This window comes from Symsagittifera roscoffensis, chromosome 5 (genome assembly GCF_963678635.1).
Source record: "Symsagittifera roscoffensis chromosome 5, txSymRosc1.1, whole genome shotgun sequence".
NCBI classification, from domain to species: Eukaryota; Metazoa; Xenacoelomorpha; order Acoela; family Convolutidae; genus Symsagittifera; species Symsagittifera roscoffensis.
The window spans coordinates 24,384,461-24,411,472 of record NC_087066.1 but is presented as its reverse complement, the minus strand read 5'-3'; the positions used below and the strand labels follow the sequence as shown (position 1 = coordinate 24,411,472).

Sequence of the window (27,012 nt, the reverse complement as noted above, 5' to 3'; positions counted from 1 at the left end):
CGTGAGTAGCTTAGAAAAACTAATTTATCTCATAAATCATAAATTCTCCCCAGAAACAATTTCACTATGTACTGTAACTCCCTTAGGCGCTTTTAGAAAAGATTTTAATCCAAATGTACAGAAGCTAAACAAGCAAATTCTTAATTTAGTACGGAATGTAAAAGACTTGGGCGAAGTAAAATTGGATATTTTAGACATAAACAAAATTTTTAGTCAAAATACAGATGCTCTTAGCTCGGATGGTTTGCATCCTTCTGATGGGGGTGTTGAAATTTTGGTGCAAAGTTTTAGAGATTCTTTTAGGGGTTCTGATATTAATGCAAACACATGTGAGATTACAACCCGCCCCAGAATGAAGCAAACCCAACAATCATCAAATTTAGATCCAAAAACGGCAGAAATGTTACAATTTTTCCAAAACGGTGCAAAATTTTTTAGGAAATACTAGTTTCGCATTTTTTCTTGGTGCAAACTTTGGCGATTATTTAATTTATTTAACCTATTATGCTGAATATTAAATTCTGGTTGTTTTGTGCAATTTTTCTAATTTCCAAGGCTCAGATGGAAACTAAAGAAAAAACTATTGTTTACTGGGGCTATCTAAGCTGCCAGCAAAAGATATTATCAACGAAATGTGGGATAAATGAGCGGAGAGCTACCACACTGACTCATCTTTTCCTTTTCGCGTTGTTACTGACCCAAAGTGGGGATGTTGAAAAAAACCCTGGTCCTATCGAAACCATTGAAACAGTCTACGGTATCTGCTCAAAAAATTGTGCAAATCTTAAATTTGTTCATTTGAATTTTCAAAGTATTATTAGAAAACGGATGCAATTGAAAAAATTTCTTGATGATATGGGCGAAAACACAATTATAGGAATTTCCGAAACGTGGCTTAAAAAAGAAGATAGTGACAATTTATGGAATTTCCAACCTAGAACGCATGCGATGTTCAGATATGATAGGCAATCAGCGGTAAAAAAGAAAGGCGGTGGCGTTTTGTTATATATACCAGTCAAATTGGCTCCGAAATTGAGGCCTGATCTAAATTTATTTGATAAAGAAAAATATGAGTCAGTGTGGGTTGAGTGCAAATCTACATTTAACATTTCGAGTAAAGAAAAAATGTTAGTTAATTTGTGTTATAACCCAAGCAGATCAAACTTTATTGATTTTTTGGAACAATTAACGCTTAACATAGATAATGCTTTTTCAGTTTCTAATAAAATTACGCTTTTGGGTGATTATAACATAAATTATCTGGATAGCAAAGAAAAAGAAAATTTAGATTCTATAATTATTCCATATGGATTGAAGGTTTTTTGTCCAAACGATGAGACCAGAATTAGTTCCTCAACAAAAACTCATATCGACTACATAATCAGTGACTATGAAACAAACGGCATTGAGTTTTGTTTTGATACACCTTATAAAACCGACCATTTTGCTTCATTTATTTTGACGGATATAAAATGCGGCAAAATTTTACCGAGGATAATTACGACTTTCAATAAGAAAAATTATCAGAAAAATGAATTTTGCAATTCACTCTCCGCTCTTCCTTGGTATCTCTTATATCAATGTACAGACGCACAAAACATGTTCTCGACGATGATTTATTTAATTTCTTGTGCTCTACAGCAACATGCTCCTATCGAAAAAAAGTTTGTTCGTAATTTTAAACCAAAAAACGTGTTGAAAACGGAATGGTTCGATTCAGAATGTCAGCAATTGTTGACTAAGAAACAGAATTCACTCAGATCATATCGCAGTCAAAGCACAAGCGATAATTGGTCAAAGTACCAGTTTTTACGTAATCAAATGAGCAAATTGATTAGAAGTAAACAATTCGATCATTCAAAAAATTGTTTTTCACTTCTCAGCACTATCCAACAAAAATGGAAATATATTAACCAAGTTAGAGGTACATGTTCTGGCAACCATCGAATTACAGTTCTACGAAATTCCTTCAGTGAAATGATAACCCAAGACAAAAAAATTGCCAATCATTTAAATTATATTTTTTCAAACTTAGGCGAATTTTTCGGCGCTAAAAAGCCTCCGAATTACAACAAATCTGCCTCTGAATCTGCATCTTTTCATTTTCAACACATTACAGTGAAGCAATGCTTTGATATAGTTCGAAAAATCAATGTTGGAAAACCTCTCGGACCTTGTACCGTACCTGCTTGGGCAATCATTGACGGTCAATCAGTTATAGTTCCACATTTAACTTTTGTCATAAATACTTGCTTAGATGAGAACATTTTCCCGATCGAACTGAAAAAAGCAAACGTAACCCCTTTGTTCAAAAAAGATGACCCAATGGATGCAAAAAATTATCGGCCAATATCAATAACTTGTGCTTTTTCTAAAATTTTTGAAAAAATTTTACATGCCCAAATAACAGAACATCTTGACAAATTTCAAATAATGACACCATTTCAATTCGGATTTCGCAAAAACATTTCAACACAAGATGCTCTTGTTTATGTGACAGAAAGTATTCGAAATCAAATAGATTCAAAAAAAATCGTACATGCAGCTTTATTAGATCTGTCCAAGGCTTTTGATTCTATTTCGCATGAAGTTTTAATTGAAAAAATGCTTTCTCTCGGTTTTTCAAATGGAGCAAATGCTTTAATTGCTAGCTTCCTAAACAAACGTATTCAAAGAGTAAACGTCAATGGAATTTTTTCAGACTGGATTGAAATAAAACGAGGTGTCCCACAAGGAACGGTACTTGGTCCGTTGTTGTTCAATATTTATGTTAATGACATACAAGAGCGATTATATGAGGGTTGTACTTTAGTTCAATATGCTGACGACTGTATGGTTTTTTCCTCTTCTATAATTTCTGAGGATGCTTTGAATCGATTGCAAAAATCACTCAATAATCTAACGGAATTTTTTGCAGAGAACCAATTGAATCTGAATGCATCTAAATCGGAATTTATAACATTTTGTCAAAAAAATGATAGCAAAAATGTGGATACTGATAAACTAGTAATTAGTGGGCATTATGTAGCCAAAAAATCAGAATGCAAATATTTAGGCATAATTCTTGATTCAAGTTTATCTTTTCATGCTCAAATCAAAACAATTCTCCAAAAAATGGCCCAAGGGATTAAAACTATTGATACAATTGGACAACAACTGCCGACATTATCATTAGTTGCCTTGCTTCATTGTCTTGTTTTATCACATTTAGATTATTCAGCAATTTTTTTACAACAAATTAATGCTACTTTGATGCTATCTCTGGAGAAACAGTTGAACTGGGCGCTAAAAAGAACATATTTCAGATCGAATTTTAAATCTTCTTCCCTTCTTCGCATTAGCAAATCGTTCATTGGAATCGAGAAAAGAATTGAGTTAAAGTGTATAACATACTTATACCAATATCTTACAAACAAAAAGAAGGCTTTTGAAAATACACTGAGACTACCGACTGCCAATTATAGGCTCAACGAAAGAACGAAACAAATTATTTTTGACAAACATTGTTCGACTGCTTCTCTACAAAAATCATTTTTTCATTTGACTTCTAAAAAATGGAATTCACTGCCCATAATTTTGCGCAATTTAGAAAAATCGAAAACAGAATTCAAGAAAAAATTGAAAGAATTTTACGTGAGTGAATTGAGAAACAATCCTATATGTACTAATACAAATACGTGGCGTGATTACCGTTTTTGCTAGTTCTATATTTTTTAATTCAGTTTAATTTTTCACACATTGCTTGAAAGAGAAACTGTATATACTCTGCATATACGTTGTATAATTGGACTATCTGTAAAATTGTTTGTAAAGTTTTATTACCAGCTTGTTCCTAATTCTTAAATCTTTAATTTTCTATAGTATCCGAAACTTCATATACTTTAATCAACCAATTTCCGAACTGTAACCGATTTTGTTTTTTTTTGTTTTGTTTATTGCTTGTTTTCTGATGTTTTGTTTTTGTTTGATGTAACCAATGAATTTATAACCAATTTTATTATTTACACTTTGCTACACTGATGCCTCGGCTTTTTATTGTATAGTAATTCAAGTGTTCTTTCTTCTTCTTCATTGCAAAATCACTCAGTGATTTCTTCCGTAAAGTGAAAGAAACTGGTATCTTTCCGCAACGCTGGAAAATTGGTAAAGTCAAGCCGCTATTCAAAAAATGAAATAGGATGCTCGTGAAAAATTACCGGCCAGTAATGCTTTTGGATATAGCCCCGAAAGTTTTGGAACGTTGCATTTTCAATAGTTTGTACCCTTCTGTGTCCAAACTTCTACCGAAATGCCAGTACGGATTCAGAGCTTAACGATCCACCTGCCTACAACTGCTAGAGTATTTAAACGAAGTCTACAAAGGCGTGGACCAACCTGATACAGTTGTCGAAGCGGTGTATTTAGACTTTAGCAAAGCTTTTGATACCATATCGCACCGCATTTTGTTGGACAAACTCAAAGCCATTGGTGTCAGTGGCCAGCTTCTGAGAGTTCCTACTTCTTATTTATCGAGTCGGAAGCAATATGTAGATATTGATGGCCACAAATCCAGTTTACTAGATATTTTCAGCGGAATCCCACAAGGATCTACCTTGGGGCCGCTGCTATTCTTAGTTTATGTCTTGATCTCACTGTCAACGTGCGTAGCAGTACCTACGCTTTTGCGGATGATGCAAAACTTCTGTCTATACATCGGAGAAACTCGCATTGCGAGCTTCAAGGCGATCTTATTGTCCTGAATTCCTGGGCTGCAAACAATTCACTTCAGTTTAACTTGGATAAATGTCACATTCTGCCTTTCCGACCGACAGACTCGAGTTTTGTATTAAGCTCGGCAACGCTTGAAAATGTCTCAAATGAAAAAGACTTGGATGTTATCGTTTCTTCCGACCTATCCTGGACTCCCCACATTCGGAAGCAATGTCAAAAAGCCGTCTCAGTGTTTTTCTTAATCCGAAGAAACATTTCTTCTTCTGTCAGCGTAGCCGCTCGCTTGATATTATACAAGTCGATGATTGTGCCTGTCCTAACTTATAATTCACCAGTTTGGTTCGCTAACAGGTCAAACCAGAAGTCCCTGGAAAGTGTTCAGCGGCGAGTCACCCAGTGGATACTATCATATCAAACTCAAAGTTATTTCGAAAGAATGAAGACACTGAACATCTTACCAATCACTCTACATCTGCAGATATGCGACTTACTCACATTCTCCAAAATCGTTTCAAATCATTACGATTTCGATTGGTTTGCTCATGTTAATTTCAATGACTCTCTCAAAACCCGCTCTGGGGAAAGTGTTCGCCTAAGTGTGCCGCGAGTGAGACTCGCGAAGTCGCGTCAAAACTTCTTTCATCGAATAACCCGCATGATTAACTCCCTTCCTCTATGGGTCGACTACTTAAATCCCATCGGTTTGAAACAAAGACTCATAAAGTTGTTCTGGATGTTCTTCAACTCTTACTATTCAACCGAAAATGCTTGTACATGGGTGATAAACTGTGATTGCAACACTTGCATCTGCAACTCTTCTCTAGTCGCAGGACTTTGAATTTCTGTCTGGGATTAGACTCCCTTCAGTAGTTTACTGTAAAGCTTTCATAATAATCATAATAATAATCATAATAATAAAATATTTATTTGGAACGGCTTGAGTGGAGAATTGATTAAAACCTTTCCAGCCTGCATGATTTTTTTAAATCAACTAAGAGAACTGTTTGATTTGTGGTTACATGAAAGACTTGGGTAATATCTCTACTTTTTGTATATTAATCAGGGTGTCCCTCAGGGCACTGTCCTTGGTCCGCCTCTTTAGAATTGCTCTACCCATGATATTGATGTTTCAGATATTTCCACCACGTTATCAATTTATGCTGACGATAACAATCCTCTTGTAGCTGGCTGCAATAGCGCTGACAATGCTCGGGAAGTTATTAGTTCGCTCTGTCACCAATTTGACGCAAGAAACTGGTTTCTCAATGTAATAATAATAATAATCATAATAATAAAATATTTATTTGGAACGGCTTGAGTGGAGAATTGATTAAAACCTTTCCAGCCTGCATGATTTTTTTAAATCAACTAAGAGAACTGTTTGATTTGTGGTTACATGAAAGACTTGGGTAATATCTCAACTGTTTTGTATATTAATCAGGGTGTCCCTCAGGGCACTGTCCTTGGTCCGCCTCTTTAGAATTGCTCTACCCATGATATTGATGTTTCAGATATTTCCACCACGTTATCAATTTATGCTGACGATAACAATCCTCTTGTAGCTGGCTGCAATAGCGCTGACAATGCTCGGGAAGTTATTAGTTCGCTCTGTCACCAATTTGACGCAAGAAACTGGTTTCTCAATGTTCAAAAATCTTCCAAGGAAATGCGTATCATTTTCAACCATAGTGGCAGTAATGCCATACATATGGTTGAGGGCATTGAGGTTGTTGATGACCTCAAAGTGCTGGGGTTTACGATTGACTCCAAATTTGGTTTTTCTAAGCATATTGACAAAGCTGTTAAACAATCGAATTCTATACTTTTTTCAATCTGGCGCCTTGGTAAAATCGGTTATTCGAAGGACGAACTTGCTATTTTGTATCGTGCTTTTATTCTCTCAAAGCTTTACTATGGCATTAATGTCTGGGATAGTTCAAATGTCAAAGATCTAGAGAAGATAAATTTGTTTCAAAGACGTGCAATAAGGCTCGGCGTTACTGATATTTATGAACCAATATCTGCAAATATTAGAAGAGCAGACCAAAATTTCTACGATGCAATTCTCCAAACAGGTTCTGATCATCTGTTGTTTGATTTAGTTCCGACACGTTCTACCTACTCAGCAAACAACCTGCGCTATGGTGATCCACCTATTGCTCGCTGTAAGATGGAGAGGCAAATGAAAATATTTCCTTATCGCCTGCTGCGCAGACTTCGTGACATATAGTTTAATTTTTTATGTCTTATTACGATTTATAGATGTCATTCTATAACTAATTTAAGTACCTATCTATCTATCTATCTCTTGGGAGATATATTATTTTAATGTTCTTTCTAACCAGCGAGATTCTTTATTCTAACAATCAGGAACAAAAAAAGTTTCAGAAGTTAAGAGATTTAATAGGATAATTTTAGTTTGTTGGTTGGTAGGACTGTCCAGCGTCCCAACCCTTTATAACCCTAGGTGAAAACGTTTTAGCATGGGACAGTCACGCTAGAAATTAGAGAAGATATTTATCTTTAGATCATATCCTCAGTGTTCATATTAGTGAAAAAATTAGGCGGCTATGGCGATGTATTGTGATGCTATTTGTAGCACGTGGTGAGTTGATATGACGTGGACAGAAAACTTCTGGTGCATCTTGTAATTTTCGTACAATAACACTGAACCTTTCTGATGAGTTACTCGAAGTTCAATGAGGACATAAAAAATTTCAAATATTAATTCAAATGTTTTCGCACATTTTGTGCAGCATCAGGATTAAATTCTTTTAACAATAAATACAAAACAATCAATGCTCTGAAAAACGAGAAACATGTCTAAGAATGTTCTAAAACTTTTCGAACAATCAAATTTAACAACTGTAATTACATATTAATTTACGTAATCATTGATAAGATTTACTTGTAAATTTCTAGGATTTTTTAGTTTTTGTTCTTTCATGGTTATAAAATTTTGATTTGGGAATATTTTTGATTCTGTCATGTCAGTTTTTTAAATCTTTTTGTCATGTTATACATAGATTACAATTTTAGTGTTAATTCCCGGCTCCTGAATTCATCGCGTGTGTTGATCCTCGGCCTCTACCTCCCAATAAGCAAAGCTTCTAGTGTGAGTAGCTTATGAGTGTTGTTTGTTTGGTGTTTAATCTCTGACTTCAGCTCAGCAGTACCTCCTATTTCCCTATTACACTCTAACAAGGATTTTCCTACTGGGGAGTCCCCTTTGCGGTGTTTATTGACCCTCGTGGTTAAATGTCGGACTGTCTGGCCGACATAGGTGGAGTTACATCCACTATATGTAAGCTTATACACCACTTTGGATCTCAGTTCACGTGTAAAAGAAGTTTTGAGTGTTGGCAAGCATGTTTTCAATTGTCTTGCTGTAAATACTATTTGTGCCCCGGATATTTGCCGAGCCTTTGCAGCTAATAGTTGAGATGGATTGCCTCAATATTGCATTGTAAAAAGGGGGTGAGTCTTTTAACCATTTATCATTGCTCGGTTCTGATGCCTTCACGTCTAAATTTTTTTCCCCTCAATGATCTTTTTAAGATTTTCAAACACTACCCTGTCCGACCAATTTTTCGGATATGGTTTTTCAATCCATTGTTTTTTTTCCAATGCCTGGTCAAAATTTTCCCATGTTGAGGTACTTGTGAAAACCCTCAGAACAGTCCCTTCAATAACGTTTCTTTTGTACTGCAAAGGTGCGCAACCTCTGAAATTTAGAATGGTGCCGGTATCAGTGGGTTTTTGGTCCCACCAGCATGTGACCTTTTTTCCTGAGTCCACGTTGACATTTAAATCCAAAAATGGCAAATTACCGTTGCTATCAAGTTCTTCTATGGTGAACTGCAAGTTTGGATGCAACTTATGGGCAGCCTCAAGAAGTACACCAGGATCGCCCTTGACAGTTCTAACTATGTCGTCCACATATCTTAGAAAGACTTTAACACCATTCTCAGCCCGCTCTGCTTCCTGTTGTTTTTTGCAAGTAATGCCATACCATACTTTTTCATCGATGTCTGCGTATTCAGATTCCGATATGTTACCACACCATAAGTTGTATCAATTCAAACAAGCATCGCATTCTACCCCTTTAGTCCGATATGTCACCTTTTTCTGACATCTAGGGCAGACCTCCTTGTTATTCTCATTTAGCACAGTCAATTTTGGTACTTCTTTCTTTGATGCAGCTTCGTATTCTTTAAGCCACAAATTGGCCAGTATTACTGCAAAGGAGGCGCCCATTGCTAAACCGTCTTTTTGCACATACCACAAACCATTGCATTTAAAGCTTACCTTACTCCTTGCCATATTCAGTAGTTTTTTCATAGTCTTGCGAGATGTTTCCGGAGGGTTGACTTTTCATATAATTGCAACAGCAGGGCTATTGCAACAGCTTCCTTGAGCGGACATTAGTGTAAAAATTCTTTTCATCAAAGGAAATTGTACTCTCATAGGAGTCCAGTTCAGTTTTCTCCAAGATCTCTCTGGTCATTTGAGTGTTCGTTTCTATGTTTGCCCCCTCAATTTCATCAAAGTACTTTGCCAATGTTTTATTTAGGTTGTCATATGAGCTACCAGGTAAAGAAAGGACGGGACGAAGTGGTGTGCCTTGTTTGTGTACTTTGCTAATCCATACAGCCTAGCTAAAGAGTAATTCCTTGTTTATGTCATTTTCAGTTTTTATGATCAGGCTGTATGTTAGATTCTTCCTCTCACTAAATTGTTCTGCCTGTAATAAATCTTTCAGTCACAAGTGATGTAAATTTACACCAGCACTGGTGACTCCATTGGTCGATGACGGGTATCATTGAAAAAAGCCTTGGTTAATATCAAGGATAGGATGGATGGGCCACAGGAACAGATTTCCAACAGACGGGGTAAACTAGAGAGAACAGTTCATTTTGAGAAGAAGTTTGCGAGGAGAGATACATCATAAAAAACAGAAAATGAGTCAAAGCGAGAAGCGTTTGAAAAAGAGAACGGCTAAACACGCGGCCAGAAACGTGTCAAAATTGATGCGGAAGGCAGAGCAAGGGGAGCAACGATCAAGAGATGAGCATTTTCGGAGTCAACAAGAGCAGACTCCTGGGACTCTCGATACTGCGATAGATGCAATCATTGAATGACGCACTCAGCGCCATAACGGATAGATTAGATGGTCTCCTGTCGAACAGAGAAGCACACAAGAGAGAGGTGAGCCGAGAGTGAACTTCAATGAGCACTCAGATAGAGGAAGATCAATTGCGTCCCCTAAAGGAAGGGGAAATCCATCGAATAACGCCACTGGGAGTCACAGGCCAGGGAATTCAACAAACATCTACATGGGGAGCTCTATTGAACGCAGGCCAGCCTCGAACGATCGACCCGCGCGGTTCACCCATGCCGGTGGGAGGAATGATACTTCGGGGTGGAACCATTCGAACCAGGGAAGAGCTCAAACTAGCGATAATTGCAGAATGGGTATTCGAGACCCTCAAATGACTGATACTCAGAATCAAACGGGATATTCCCGGGATACGACGCGTTAGCAACAACCATCGAACCTCTGATCAGATCCTTTGAGAAGTTAATCACAAGATTGTCCAGGACAAATCAGAGCAGCGAAAAGTCCAAAAGGGTGTTACAGGGATGAATCCGATGTTTGTATAGACCCCTGGATAGAAGTCATGAAGCTGTATTTCGAGGAGGAAGAATTGAAAAACAGGAACGCAGTGCGCTCACCAGCAAATTGGAAGGGACAGCCCTGATTTACGTGATGGCAACGAAACAATATCAACGGGATACTGCAGAAAAAAATTCGAGATACTGCTGAACCGGTTTGGCTAGGGAATGCAAGTGCACCCAGCGCTGATGCGCTTCGAAAAACGAAAACAACGTGAAGAAGAGACCACAGACAATTTCTTGGACGACTTGGAAAAGCTGAGAAGGCGTAGTAAACCAGACGAGTCAAACGGTAGAAAGAACTTGGCAGTGGCCTCATTATTCATTGATGTTCTGAAGAGTGACAAACTCAGGGCTATAATAGCGACTCATTACACACCTCTCTCAACCAATGCATCAGCTGCGACTGAGATCCAGAGAATGATTCTCACTGAAACCTTTAATGAGATCAAAGTTTTACAAGAACAATTATGGCAATTTTAGAAGTGGATCTGCGGTCAGTGAAAAGGTACGAATAAAACCATCATGATGTCAGCATAAGGAAAAAGAAAGGATTGTAGGACAGTAGTGCACCAATTAGTCTCATCGGTTCATCAAAGCATTTTTAACGCTTGATCAAGGGCTGACTGGAACACTCAGAGCAAAAACATTTGTCCGGGGAGTCGGACACTGAAGGAAACGGACAAGTAAACGGACAAAGCCCGGTGGACAAAATTTTGTTTCGGGGAGTTTAAATGGATGAATAGATCAAATACATCAGGATTTGCCTTGAAGTTATGCTCCACGGTAGACTCATTCATCGAAAATGTCTCGAGGATATCGGAGGCTGACACTTACTCAGACAGACACTCGAGCACGGGATTTTTAAATATCGGAAATGGCGATGAACAGATTGTTGATGGAAACTCGGGCAATAGACGTGGACAAGGAGCTGTATCAAGACCCTGAAATCGACCAAGACCTGTTCTCGAGTGAGATAGTTTTTGATAATGCGGGAGATGACTTAGATATGATAGCAATTTCGAAACGGTCAAGGAGCCTCTTACCGCAGGAGGAAGCAGTCAGGATTGACCTAGAGCCATTTGAACAGGAGACAAAGCAATTGGAAAAACTTTGGCATGTCAAGATAGAAGATGACGCACATCAGCCCTTGGATAGCTAGACACTTGTATAGCTGAAGACATGGAGGATGGCGATTACCTGACGATGGACCCTGCTTGCGATAGTCAACGTAGGGCCATGAAGACATATTTGAAGGCGAGTTGTAGACTCTCGGACTTACCAAGAGCACAGAGGATTGATCGTATGACAAGTAGCTTGAAGAGGTGGATCGAAAATGAGGCATCAAACAAAGGAGATCTGGAGGAAGATGAATACCGATCTTCAGACAATACTTCATGCAGGAGGAAGGACGGTTATATCCGAATAGGGATGGCGTCCTTGCCTGCAAAAAGAGAGAAAACGACCAGGTTCTGTTGCCGCAACTCTATCAGACGGATATACTATTCGGGTAACATGATCAGATGGGCCATCAAGAAACTGATAAGTTCCATTAGAGGATCTTGAAACGGTTTGAGTGGCCTGGGTTGAAAAACAAACGCGTGAAAATTGGGTCAAGGCATGTCTAATATACCAACAGGTGTAAAATCCTAGAAAGTTAAGATTGCCATTGCAGATATTGCAGTCATCCGGCTTTAAATAAATAGTGCAGGTTGATCATCAGAAGGTATTATGGCGGATAATGATTATAACCAGGTGTGAAAGATGATCGACCAATTCACGAAAAACGCAGAAGCTGTGCAATGCATAACGACCTCAGCTGAGGAGACTTGTGATCGTCTGATCAACACTTGGATAGCTAGACACTTAGATAGCTGAAGACATGGAGTAGGGCGATTACCTGACGATGGACCCTGCTTGCGAGGTCAATGAGGAGGGTACCACAAAAAAGAACGAGGAGAATCAGGTACTGGAAGAAGGAAAAAATCCGCCGTTGGACCTGGATCATATTGAAATAACAGAAGCCTAAAGAGTAAATGAGAAGATTTATTGGGTCTAGAAGAAATAACCGCGTCATAGGAAGAAGACATTGTCGATGATCAAGACAACGAACGGCTCGACGATCGGTCGAAACCAGAGGTGGAGTTTGACGACGAGCTACAGCAGTCATGCGAGCAAGAATTGGCAAACCTGCGCGTCTTGGACTGATTGATTGAAACGAAGTCAGACCCCAAGGAAACCTATGCTACGATTCGGGACTTAGACCGCGAGAGCTTGAAATAAACAGAAATTGACAAACTTGATCTTTACTGGGCAGCCCAAGAAGGGCCATTCTTTATTCTTGCATCCAATTTTAACTTAATATCAGGTATGCGATCTATGGGTGCGTCGATGGATATTTTTGTCCGGGGAGTGAAGGTAGGACATATATAAACTGAAAAAATATAATAGAAAAATTTGTAAGAGAAACAGTGACTTAGAGGCAGAAACAGACGAAGGCCCTAAGAAACCAGACATTGAGAGGATAGCGTAGGCTGTCCACCCTTAGATCAGTTTTAATATATCTTAAGAACAAATCTTTGATGTGGAAAATGACTATTTACAATATACGTTTTGGTCAATTTTGATAGCCATGACCTTATTTCTACATTCTGAATGTTTAAGTTTGATCTGTATATTATACTTTTTGCGATTCAATTTACCAAAACAAATAATCAAACCAAATTGAACCATGAAGAGCTTTGAGGAACTATTGGATTCGTCCGAGACCTACGTAGGGCCAGCCATGCACGAGCTCCACCTTCGGCTACTTAAAAGAGACTACGCCCAGGATGACCCAACGGTGGTCATGTTGACGGCTGCTCTGACGAATATCCTAGGGCATGACAACCGTGGGGACCGCCCCACGAAACTCTTGCTAATGGCAGCTTTGGGCGAGCAGGGAGTGTTGGACCTCCCAAGCCTGCGTGTCTTGAGATGGAGAAATGGAACACTCTCTGGAAGCTAATTGGCGCAGGAACCAGTTGAAAGCTGCAGTGCCACCCAAGAGAGCTAGAGAAGAAGAAGAATTGCAAACGAACAAGACAATGGAAGACCTGACAGAGACGAGAGATAAGTTTGATCGAGTGAGGAAAACGTTGGCCAGAACTCGGGAAGATCAAGATATGGGGAAGAGACTGATCAAAGATTGCAACAAGAAGCAGGGAGAGGAGATAGAGCATTTGAGGATGGCGTATAAGGAGCAATCAATTTTAGTTTGTTGGTTGGTAGGACTGTCCAGCGTCCCAACCCTTTATAACCCTAGGTGAAAACGTTTTAGCATGGGACAGTCACGCTAGAAATTAGAGAAGATATTTATCTTTAGATCATATCCTCAGTGTTCATATTAGTGAAAAAATTAGGCGGCTATGGCGATGTATTGTGATGCTATTTGTAGCACGTGGTGAGTTGATATGACGTGGACAGAAAACTTCTGGGGCATCTTGTAATTTTCGTACAATAACACTGAACCTTTCTGATGAGTTACTCGAAGTTCAATGAGGACATAAAAAATTTAAAATATTAATTCAAATGTTTTCGCACATTTTGTGCAGCATCAGGATTAAATTTTTTTAACAGTAAATACAAAACAATCAATGCTCTGAAAAATGAGAAACATGTCTAAGAATGTTCTAAAACTTTTCGAACAATCAAATTTAACAACTGTAATTACATATTAAATTACGTAATCATTGATAAGATTTACTTGTAAATTTCTAGGATTTTTTAGTTTTTGTTCTTTCATGGTTATAAAATTTTGATTTGGGAATATTTTTGATTCTGTCATGTCAGTTTTTTTAAATCTTTTTGTCATGTTATACATAGATTACAATTTTAGTGTTAATTCTCGGCTCCTGAATTCATCGCGTGTGTTGATCCTCGGCCTCTACCTCCCAATAAGCAAAGCTTCTAGTGTGAGTAGCTTATGAGTGTTGTTTTTTTGGTGTTTAATCTCTGACTTCAGCTCAGCAGTACCTCCTATTTCCCTATTACACTCTAACAAGGATTTTCCTACTGGGGAATCCCCTTTGCGGTGTTTATTGACCCTCGTGGTTAAATGTCGGACTGTCTGGCCGACATAGGTGGAGTTACATCCACTACATGTAAGCTTATACACCACTTTGGATCTCAGTTCACGTGTAAAAGAAGTTTTGAGTGTTGGCAAGCATGTTTTCAATTGTCTTGCTGTAAATACTATTTGTGCCCCGGATATTTGCCGAGCCTTTGCAGCTAATAGTTGAGATGGATTGCCTCAATATTGCATTGTAAAAAGGGGGTGAGTCTTTTAACCATTTATCATTGCTCGGTTCTGATGCCTTCACGTCTAAATTTTTTTCCCCTCAATGATCTTTTTAAGATTTTCAAACACTACCCTGTCCGACCAATTTTTCGGATATGGTTTTTCAATCCATTGTTTTTTTTCCAATGCCTGGTCAAAATTTTCCCATGTTGAGGTACTTGTGAAAACCCTCAGAACAGTCCCTTCAATAACGTTTCTTTTGTACTGCAAAGGTGCGCAACCTCTGAAATTTAGAATGGTGCCGGTATCAGTGGGTTTTTGGTCCCACCAGCATGTGACCTTTTTTCCTGAGTCCACGTTGACATTTAAATCCAAAAATGGCAAATTACCGTTGCTATCAAGTTCTTCTATGGTGAACTGCAAGTTTGGATGCAACTTATGGGCAGCCTCAAGAAGTACACCAGGATCGCCCTTGACAGTTCTAAATATGTCGTCCACATATCTTAGAAAGACTTTAACACCATTCTCAGCCCGCTCTGCTTCCTGTTGTTTTTTGCAAGTAATGCCATACCATACTTTTTCATCGATGTCTGCGTATTCAGATTCCGATATGTTACCACACCATAAGTTGTATCAATTCAAACAAGCATCGCATTCTACCCCTTTAGTCCGATATGTCACCTTTTTCTGACATCTAGGGCAGACCTCCTTGTTATTCTCATTTAGCACAGTCAATTTTGGTACTTCTTTCTTTGATGCAGCTTCGTATTCTTTAAGCCACAAATTGGCCAGTATTACTGCAAAGGAGGCGCCCATTGCTAAACCGTCTTTTTGCACATACCACAAACCATTGCATTTAAAGCTTACCTTACTCCTTGCCATATTCAGTAGTTTTTTCATAGTCTTGCGAGATGTTTCCGGAGGGTTGACTTTTCATATAATTGCAACAGCAGGGCTATTGCAACAGCTTCCTTGAGCGGACATTAGTGTAAAAATTCTTTTCATCAAAGGAAATTGTACTCTCATAGGAGTCCAGTTCAGTTTTCTCCAAGATCTCTCTGGTCATTTGAGTGTTCGTTTCTATGTTTGCCCCCTCAATTTCATCAAAGTACTTTGCCAATGTTTTATTTAGGTTGTCATATGAGCTACCAGGTAAAGAAAGGACGGGACGAAGTGGTGTGCCTTGTTTGTGTACTTTGCTAATCCATACAGCCTAGCTAAAGAGTAATTCCTTGTTTATGTCATTTTCAGTTTTTATGATCAGGCTGTATGTTAGATTCTTCCTCTCACTAAATTGTTCTGCCTGTAATAAATCTTTCAGTCACAAGTGATGTAAGGTTACACCAGCACTGGTGACTCCATTGGTCGATGACGGGTATCATTGAAAAAAGCCTTGGTTAATATCAAGGATAGGATGGATGGGCAACAGGAACAGATTTCCAACAGACGGGGTAAACTAGAGAGAACAGTTCATTTTGAGAAGAAGTTTGCGAGGAGAGATACATCATAAAAAACAGAAAATGAGTCAAAGCGAGAAGCGTTTGAAAAAGAGAACGGCTAAACACGCGGCCAGAAACGTGTCAAAATTGATGCGGAAGGCAGAGCAAGGGGAGCAACGATCAAGAGATGAGCATTTTCGGAGTCAACAAGAGCAGACTCCTGGGACTCTCGATACTGCGATAGATGCAATCATTGAATGACGCACTCAGCGCCATAACGGATAGATTAGATGGTCTCCTGTCGAACAGAGAAGCACACAAGAGAGAGGTGAGCCGAGAGTGAACTTCAATGAGCACTCAGATAGAGGAAGATCAATTGCGTCCCCTAAAGGAAGGGGAAATCCATCGAATAACGCCACTGGGAGTCACAGGCCAGGGAATTCAACAAACATCTACATGGGGAGCTCTATTGAACGCAGGCCAGCCTCGAACGATCGACCCGCGCGGTTCACCCATGCCGGTGGGAGGAATGATACTTCGGGGTGGAACCATTCGAACCAGGGAAGAGCTCAAACTAGCGATAATTGCAGAATGGGTATTCGAGACCCTCAAATGACTGATACTCAGAATCAAACGGGATATTCCCGGGATGACGCGTTAGCAACAACCATCGAACCTCTGATCAGATCCTTTGAGAAGTTAATCACAAGATTGTCCAGGACAAATCAGAGCAGCGAAAAGTCCAAAAGGGTGTTACAGGGATGAATCCGATGTTTGTATAGACCCCTGGATAGAAGTCATGAAGCTGCATTTCGAGGAGGAAGAATTGAAAAACAGGAACGCAGTGCGCTCACCAGCAAATTGGAAGGGACAGCCCTGATTTACGTGATGGCAACGAAACAATATCAACGGGATACTGCAGAAAAAAATTCGAGATACTGTTGAACCGGTTTGGCTAGGGAATGCAGTGCACCCAGCGATGATGCGCTTCAAAAAACGAAAACAACGTGAAGAAGAGACCATAGACAATTTCTTGGGCGACTTGGAAAAGCTGAGAAGGCGTAGTAAACCAGACGAGTCAAACGGTAGAAAGAACTTGGCAGTGGCCTCCTTATTCATTGATGTTCTGAAGAGTGACAAACTCAGGGCTATAATAGCGACTCATTACACACCTCTCTCAACCAATGCATCAGCTGCGACTGAGATCCAAAGAATGATTCTCACTGAAACCTTTAATGAGATCAAAGTTTTACAAGAACAATTATGGCAATTTTAGAAGTGGATCTGCGGTCAGTGAAAAGGTACGAATAAAACCATCATGATGTCAGCATAAGGAAAAAGAAAAGATTGTAGGACAGTAGTGCACCAATTAGTCTCATCAGTTCATCAAAGCATTTTTAACGCTTGATCAAGGGCTGACTGAAACACTCAGAGCAAAAAAATTTGTCCGGGGAGTCGGACACTGAAGGAAACGGACAAGTAAACGGACAAAGCCCGGTGGACAAAGTTTTGTTTCGGGGAGTTTAAATGGATGAATAGATCAAGTACATCAGGATTTGCCTTGAAGTTATGCTCCACGGTAGACTCATTCATCGAGAATGTCTCGAGGATATCGGAGGCTGACACTTACTCAGACAGACACTCGAGCACGGGATTTTTAAATATCGGAAATGGCGATGAACAGATTGTTGATGGAAACTCGGGCAATAGACGTGGACAAGGAGCTGTATCAAGACCCTGAAATCGACCAAGACCTGTTCTCGAGTGAGATAGTTTTTGATAATGCGGGAGATGACTTAGATATGATAGCAATTTCGAAACGGTCAAGGAGCCTCTTACCGCAGGAGGAAGCAGTCAGGATTGACCTAGAGCCATTTGAACAGGAGACAAAGCAATTGGAAAAACTTTGGCGTTTCAAGACAGAAGATGACGCACATCAGCCCTTGGATAGCTAGACACTTGGATAGCTGAAGACATGGAGGATGGCGATTACCTGACGATGGACCCTGCTTGAGATAGTCAACGTAGGGCCATGAAGACATACTTGAAGGCGAGTTGTAGACTCTCGGACTTACTAAGAGCACAGAGGATTGATCGTATGACAAGTAGCTTGAAGAGGTGGATCGAAAACGAGGCATCAAACAAAGGAGATCTGGAGGAAGATGAATACCGATCTTCAGACAATACTTCATGGAGGAGAAAGGACGGTTATATCCGAATAGGGATGGCGTCCTTGCCTGCAAAAAGAGAGAAAACGACCAGGTTCTGTTGCCGCAACTCTATCAGACGGATATACTATTCGGGTAACATGATCAGATGGGCCATCAAGAAACTGATAAGTTCCATTAGAGGATCTTGAAACGGTTTGAGTGGCCTGGGTTGAAAAACAAACGCGTGAAAATTGGGTCAAGGCATGTCTAATATACCAACAGGTGTAAAGTCCTAGGAAGTTAAGATTGCCATTGCAGATATTGCAGTCATCCGGCTTTAAATAAATAGTGCAGGTTGATCATCAGAAGGTATTATGGCGGATAATGATTATAACCAGGTGTGAAAGATTATCGACCAATTCACGAAAAACGCAGAAGCTGTGCAATGCATAACGACCTCAGCTGAGGAGACTTGTGATCGTCTGATCAACACTTGGATAGCTAGACACTTAGATAGCTGAAGACATGGAGTAGGGCAATTACCTGACGATGGACCCTGCTTGCGAGGTCAATGAGGAGGGTACCACAAAAAAGAACGAGGAGAATCAGGTACTGGAAGAAGGAAAAAATCCGCCGTTGGACCTGGATCATATTGAAATAACAGAAGCCTAAAGAGTAAATGAGAAGATTTATTGGGTCTAGAAGAAATAACCGCGTCATAGGAAGAAGACATTGTCGATGATCAAGACAACGAACGGCTCGACGATCGGTCGAAACCAGAGGTGGAGTTTGACGACGAGCTACAGCAGTCATGCGAGCAAGAATTGGCAAACCTGCGCGTCTTGGACTGATTGAATGAAACGAAGTCAGACCCCAAGGAAACCTATGCCACGATTCAGGACTTAGACCGCGAGAGCTTGAAATAAACAGAAATTGACAAACATGATCTTTACTGGGCAGCCCAAGAAGGGCCATTCTTTATTCTTGCATCCAATTTTAACTTTATATCAGGTATGCGATCTATGGGTGCGTCGATGGATATTTTTGTCCGGGGAGTGAAGGTAGGACTTATATAAACTGAAAAAATATAATAGAAAAATTTGCAAGAGAAACAGTGACTTAGAGGCAGAAACAGACGAAGGCCCTAAGAAACCAGACATTGAGAGGATAGCGTAGGCTGTCCACCCTTAGATCAGTTTTAATATATCTTAAGAACAAATCTTTGATGTGGAAAATGACTATTTACAATATACGTTTTGGTCAATTTTGATAGCCATGACCTTATTTCTACATTCTGAATGTTTAAATTTGATCTGTATATTATACTTTTTGCGATTCAATTTACCAAAACAAATAATCAAACCAAATTGAACCATGAAGAGCTTTGAGGAACTATTGGATTCGTCCGAGACCTACGTAGGGCCAGCCATGCACGAGCTCCACCTTCGGCTACTTAAAAGAGACTACGCCCAGGATGACCCAACGGTGGTCATGTTGACGGCTGCTCTGACGAATATCCTAGGGCATGACAACCGTGGGGACCGCCCCACGAAACTCTTGCTAATGGCAGCTTTGGGCGAGCAGGGAGTGTTGGACCTCCCAAGCCTGCGTGTCTTGAGATGGAGAAATGGAACACTCTCTGGAAGCTAATTGGCGCAGGAACCAGTTGAAAGCTACAGTGCCACCCAAGAGAGCTAGAGAAGAAGAAGAATTGCAAACGAACAAGACAATGGAAGACCTGACAGAGACGAGAGATAAGTTTGATCGAGTGAGGAAAACGTTGGCCAGAACTCGGGAAGATCAAGATATGGGGAAGAGACTGATCAAAGATTGCAACAAGAAGCAGGGAGAGGAGATAGAGCATTTGAGGATGGCGTATAAGGAGCAATCAGAGCGATTAAGTGTGGCGAAAGCGGAACGATCGTTACATGTAGAAAACGTTCTCCAAGGCAATCGCCATAGGCACCCCACCAGTTGAGCCAAACAACCGAAGTGCAAGTCTCGACAGGATCCAGAAGAGTAACAATCATGGACACGAAGGACACCCTGAGTGCTTAAGTTGTTGAAAGAACTATGAGGCAGCTGGTCGAAGCCTCTGGTCGAATTGTGGCCAACAGTAATAGGCCAGATACCGTTGTGAATGCACCCTAAAAACGATTTATGAGATCGACAGAAAAGAAGAAGTGATAAAGAAAACAGGAACTGGAGCTGCTACGACAACAGGGTCAGGATAAGGCTGCACTATAAACATAAGCCAATGAAGAAAGTGTCACGTGCACTGGCTGTGCAGAAAAATAATCAGATAAAGAGTAGCTTCACGAAAGTCCCGTAGACGGACACACGAGAATGCTTGAATGGACCCACTTGGAGTCTAGCCATAAAAATGCAACAGCCACCATAGCATTTGATTTTGGGCGACAGCTTGGTAATGTTACTGCAGAATTTGAGGGTCTCATGGATCACTACTTTGATGGCATTCGGAGGCGCAACAATGACCCAGCTGCATCGAATGGCCGAGTTGATGAGCCCAGTTAGGATCGTGGATGTGACAATTGTGATAGGCACTAACAAAATCCCAGAGGTTCAGAATCGGAATAGGGTCGATGGGAAGCGATGCTAGTGTGACTGTTTACTGCGGTGTGACAGAAGCTTCAGGGTGAGGTACTGACCATCTGCACAATACCCATGAACGCGAGGACACAACAAGCTCCAGCGCGGAGACGTAATGAGAGAGTTGTGAGATGAAACAGCACAGAATCTGGCTAGTCGCAATACCGAACTAGTTATTCTGATGGACTTAGAACACAAGTTGAGTGCTCTGGATCACTCTAAATTTACGCTCGATGAGATCCACTTGACAGTCTTGAAGGACAAACCTGGATGAACTATGTCTTCCAGGAGCAATTGGAAGAGTTGGCGGTCGAGCTATTGGTCTTAGAAGTTTTGAGAATTGAAGGAGCAACGAACAGTTATCTCCACTTTTGAGCCAACTAATCTGGAGACACGTTTAGGATCAGCCCCAGCCGTGCGGCAAGTTCAATTCGTCCAGAGCTCGGGTGACCAAGAAGAGAGGTCGGACAAACTGGACCGACTGGGAGAATCACCAGCGAGGAGGACTGTATATCCCCCACGAAGAATAGGACCAGTTAATCTGACAGAAACTTAGGCAACCTCCAGGTCGGAAACGTCAACTGTGACAAGAGAGGAGCGATGTCCTGATCGGAAATCGTTGATGTGGTTAAAGCCTATACCTTCCCCTTGGCATGTTTACAAACTGATTTTGGTGAAGTTGAAACACCAGACAGTGGTTTTGCAGCCGAAGGCAGAATGGCGCCAGGTTAACTGTGAACGGATTGTAGTCGATTGAAGGAGTGGACTGGTTGATTGAAGCAGAGATTAACTTTAGCTCGACGACCGCATCGAGGTTGGCTGACCTCGAGAGACTGCCGTCGAATAACACCATGGGCCCTGTTAACGCCATACATTGAAGATAGGCAAAAGAACCATAGCGAACAGACTAGAGAAGAGAGGCCGTGAAGACTTTTGAAGAAAAGAGCACCCACAGGACAGTTTGTCAAAAAGTTCAAGCAGGTACGAGCAGCTCCCGCTCACGTGAGAGACAGAGCTTACCCGAAACAAGTGAAACAAGAGGGTGATATACAGCGATACGGTGAATTGAAAATCAGGATAGACGAGACCGTCTTCACCGCCTACGATAAAGCAGATATAAGAAATCCGAAAATACTGATGATTGTTACAAGCTCGGACTTTGTGAACACCTACAAATTGTTGACAGAGACCGACCTGGATTGGATGCAATCAAGGTTGATGGCAATCAGGCTTCAATGACAGACTGGAATGAATCCAATAAGGATAGTTTTAGACGGCATTAATGATCATTTGCTTATCAAAGGTCTCTTGAGCAGACTCAAAAAGCCAGCAACTGCCAACACTGCTTTTTGCATAGTCATCAAAGATGTTCTGGAATCCATGGGCCAGATAATGAATGTGTTAAAGAAAGGTGGATTTCAAAAAAAATTCCCGAAGCCAGTGTTTGAACTATCCCCTCGATATGCGCATCTCCCGAACGGGTTCAAGTTCGTTTACCCAATAATTGTGCTCCTCTTCGAAGGAATGTCTGACGTAATCAAACTTGCCCCAAATCGTGAAAGAGAACCGAGAAATCTGAGACCGTTCCGATCAGAATTGCCAGCAGATGGTCAGATATCTCGAAAGCCATGAGAGGTCTGAACGAAAAGTCACTATGCAAGCTAGTGTTGGACAAGTTGTTGGGATTGGAGCTGTCCAATTTCAGCAGAAAATTGAAGATGAAAAAAGAATTGATTACAATCACCGAGTGATATTGGATATGTCAAATGACCTGTGGTTCCGAGGAAAGGAAGTCAAAGAGGAAGAAACGAAGAGCAAAAGCGTACCCTGGACTTTCTCGCTTTCTGAGACGGGAATTCCTCAAAACGGTCACAGAGTTGTCAATTGTGATGATCTTTGGGTTATTCGTGACGTATGGAGTGAAGAACCTAGAAAGGGGCTGGCTGGGTTACTAACATAAGGGATACAGAATCGCCGTCTGGATGGACTGCTAACATTTATTGCTGTAATTTATGGTAGGTTAGGAGAGCTAATCATCTTGACACGTTATCCGGAGCAGATGAGGCAGAACGTGATGAAATTCGATATGAAGTGAGCCCCAACATCTGGGACTAAAACTACAGACTTGAGGCATACACTAGATCAACACACATGCACCAGACCCGTTTCAGCACGGTGAAGACAAAACGATCGAAAAAGAATACGATGTGCGACGTTATGTGGGAGGCATGCCCTTGCTCACATATTTGTGCCTAGCTATGAGGTTTGATCCTTTAGTATTGATAAGAGGTGACAGTGATATTAAAACAGTGATATATGGTCCGGCTGTGATTTTTGCATTCCCGGACTCGAAACTGGAGACTTACAAGAGGTCGGTGCTGCACATGAAGTAATGCTTGGGAGTACGCTCAACTGGCACGAGCAAAACGCATACTGCGAAGCCATGAGTGAAGATCTGCTGTTTGGAATGTTTAATGAGCATTTCCGCCATTGAATGATAGAGGATACATGGAGGATACATGGAGGTGTTTCTGAAGCTCTGGAATTTACGATCTTATGACAAGACGAACGGAGAAGTAACACGGGTTACTCGATTGTTGGCCGTGTACCAGAAAGTGAGAAAAGAGACAGAGGGTTGTGGCGATTTCAAGAGGTTACACAAAAAAACACCGGAATTTCCTAACGAGAGAAGTGAGACAAAAATCTCTGAGTCGATGGACTCGTGCTTTGTGGCCAGAATTGCTGCAGTGTTACAGTACACGCAGTTTGCGTACGTAGATGAGTCGACTAGCAGAAGGATGAGTAACTTCGCGACTCCTAAGTCTGGAAGGTTTGAAGACATATGGCCAAGTTGGATCTGGCGCCGACTGTTATGAGAGGGAGAACAGATTTGCAGGAGGCTGCCTTAATAAATCTGAACGAGGTCAGAATTAGTGACGACCGGAAAGCAACTGACCAGAAATGCTCTTTTACCAGTCAGCTGCGAAGAGGTTGTAGTGCGGCATTGAGAGCAAGAAGATCAGTCGGCAGGCGAGTTGTTCATCCCGAAGCTACCAATTGAAACTGTTGACAATGATGAGAAGGATCTTCGAGATTGGGACAATTTAAGGAGCGAGACGATGAAGACCCGGAAGATTGTCAAGATGAAGAGCTGATGGAGCAAGACATTGACTAGCGCAAAAATATGATGATAAAGCCTCAGTAGGTGGCGCCTCAAGCTTGGATTTTAATATCCTGGATGATGACGAAACAGAGATGGTGGTTGGAAGGACAGAACCAGCTGAAGTTGAAAATTTCATGTTGGAACCTCCCTCAGCCTCTATGAATGCAGTTCATGATCTGCCAGAGAGCAGTTCTCCTGGCAAAATCGAACTAACGACAAAAAAATTCTTAACAAAATCAACTCGCAGGAGAGAAACTGAAAACGCGGCCAGAGTACCTTTCTTAGGGACTCTACCGTAAGAAGAGTGGGAAATTCACCAACGTGACCACGAAAACCTGACCGAATGTGAGATGAACAAAATTGCTTTTATGGAAGAGTTCTGGCAAATAGTACAGAGCTACGGGACCCAGTCCATGCTAAAAACAGGTCTCAATAGATGCAACAAATTCTTGATTAGTTGGATGAGTGTAAAGGAAGAATGAGTGAGTTACTGATCGATTCAGCTACCGATAAGAGTGAGACGAATTCTCCTATCAAGATGACGCATCAAGAAGACAAAGATGAAGTAGTGTATCTGTCCAGGACGCGGAAAAAGACAATAAGCTCGAAAATGATGATTAAAAAGATTAATGATATGAAAATTAAGTTGGGCAGCAGCCTCTTAATGAGGAAGTCTGGAAAGAGGAAAATAGATCCTGAACCTCCAGCGAAGACTGCCCACTCTGCCAAAAGAAAACAACAGAAGGATGCCTTTGACATGGGACGAGGCGATGACAGACTGCCAGAAACTTCTAAGGTGATGACGGACGTAGCGATGGTGTCACTCTTTCTTATGGCAGGATGGAGATCAGCTAGTTATTAAACCAAAAAGAAAGACCGCACTGTTACTGGAGTGACTTTAGAAATGGAAATACTGGGCCAAAGTGGTGAGTGTAACCTCAGGTACTTCAAAACTTCAAGTATGAAACACGAAAAGTGAAGCACCGTAGGACAGCTAACTCCGGTTGAACAAAATTGACTGTCAGTATCGGAGACAGTCACAATAGACGAGCCCGCCGGTGTGTACATGGATATGATGGAGTGCAGCTTATCGACAAATTATCGACTGATAGCTTCAGAAAACAAAGGTGATATCGAGTGTTATCTAGAAGAAATTATCAAAGACACTAATGAAGCAAAAAGCTTATGGAGCACCAGCCTCCTCAGCGATGCACATGGAAACAGTGGACTAACTTGTGAGTTTACGCGGAGGCAGTATTGGTACGTCATGTTGAAGATGAAATGAGAACTAGCCAGAAAGAACATACTCTGATAGCTATACCGTACGTCAGAACTAAACTGCAACTATGACTTGCTTGGTGTATGGGGCGACTGACGATGACAGAGTGTAATTAGGAAGAAATAAAAATATCAAAGAAGGAAAAGTTGCTTGTGGTGACACATTTAAGAGACCTTTATTTGCGAAGGAGCAGCAGTGGCGTGTGCAATTATGAGAGAAGTTCTCTGTGTTGTCCGGTTTCAAAAAATATCGGCACCAGCACTGAAGACCTGCACGAGGTTGATGAGAGAGGGTAGTGAGCTTGGCAAGATGTGTCTTTCACGAGCGCTATTGGACATTCATCAAAGCAAACCACTTACAATGATAATGAAAGAACCTGTTGAACTAGAACCATTAAGGAAGATTGATGAAATCCGAAACATTTCTAAAAAAAAAAAAAGAGCTTAGGCTCACAAAAGAATTTGAAAAGCAACCAATGATATTGTTTGTCAATGTGGTGATGAAAACGGAAACCGAGGTAGTAGCAGATTTTCAAGGAGGAACCGAAGTGAATCTAGTGTCTGCAATAAGATTCTACAGCAGGTTTTGTTCTCTAGAGTCATGGTACTGAAATGGTCACGGCCATCGAAGGTTTCCTGGAAAATTACAGACTGAACAAAAGTACATCGGAAAATAGAGAGAAGCGATAGAAATTGAAATATACATCAGGCAAACTGAAACATATTACAGACCATGTGGAGCTCGATACCTTGTAGGCTCAAGTTTGGTTCCTATGTGCAAACGCCGATATCCAGTAAACGTCGTGGCAGTGGACGTCAAGAGCACGAGGACGATAGTAGATCAATCAGCACCAAAATGTGTAAAAATGTCAAAAAAATCTTAGAAGTCACTGTGTAAGATGTATGTTAGCTGCAGAACAAAGGTCAAATTAGAACCTTACTCGGGATGATTTTTATGAGATATGTAATGGGAAAATTTAGCGATTTTGAAAGACAAAAGCAATAGAAACAACAGCCAGGGATTTCAATGCAGAAGTTGACACTGAAGTGATCCACCGAATAATGACGGAAGTGGAAGCACTGCTGAAAGCGTAAGGACAACAAAATAGCTGAAGTATTATGATAACGCAAGTTGATTTTCCATGCTTTTGTTTCTTACAAACATGGTGGTATCCTAGGCGGAATTAACTGGTGTTGATCCGGAAATCTAGAGAGCTGCTCTCCATGGATTTAGCAGAATCATCGCAGATTGTAACGATAATGATATTTGGAGTTGTGATGGCAGCTAGATGGCTGGAAGCTCATGTTGGAGAGAACAATCGACAGGAAGCACCGTCTAAAAAACAGTTTGAAGAACTTGAGTGTGTAAAAGAGTTAGCTCTTTTCGAGACGATGTGAAAAAATCTTGAACATATCGATAGAAGGGACAAAAATATGGGACAACAGACGACTGATGCCACGGTTTAGAGCCAACAAGACAGCCTGGTTGTACGAATATATCAAAAAACATATGTCAAGACACATTGCACAGTTTGTTGTTTTGCAGCAGATTGTATAGTTCGTATCAGCTGGGCATAGGGTCAGGAGCTTTTAAGGGAGGTTTTGTGACGCATCGAATTGAGGTATCCACTGCAATCAGAAGAAACTTGATTGAACCTTGAAGACAGTTGTTTGTGACGGAAGAGAAAGGGAAAAAATAACAAAACA

General features: G+C 40.7%; 2 protein-coding genes across 2 annotated transcripts in view; both read left to right on the top strand.

Moving 5' to 3' along the window:
* LOC134847010 (zinc finger protein ubi-d4-like) overlaps positions 1 to 27,012 on the top strand; it is a 601,556-nt gene that overhangs the window by 8,022 nt on the left and 566,522 nt on the right. The gene's annotated exons all lie outside the window — the stretch shown is intronic.
* The window catches only part of LOC134847009 (uncharacterized protein KIAA2013 homolog), a 112,357-nt gene that overhangs the window by 8,025 nt on the left and 77,320 nt on the right, over positions 1 to 27,012 (top strand). The window lies entirely within an intron of this gene.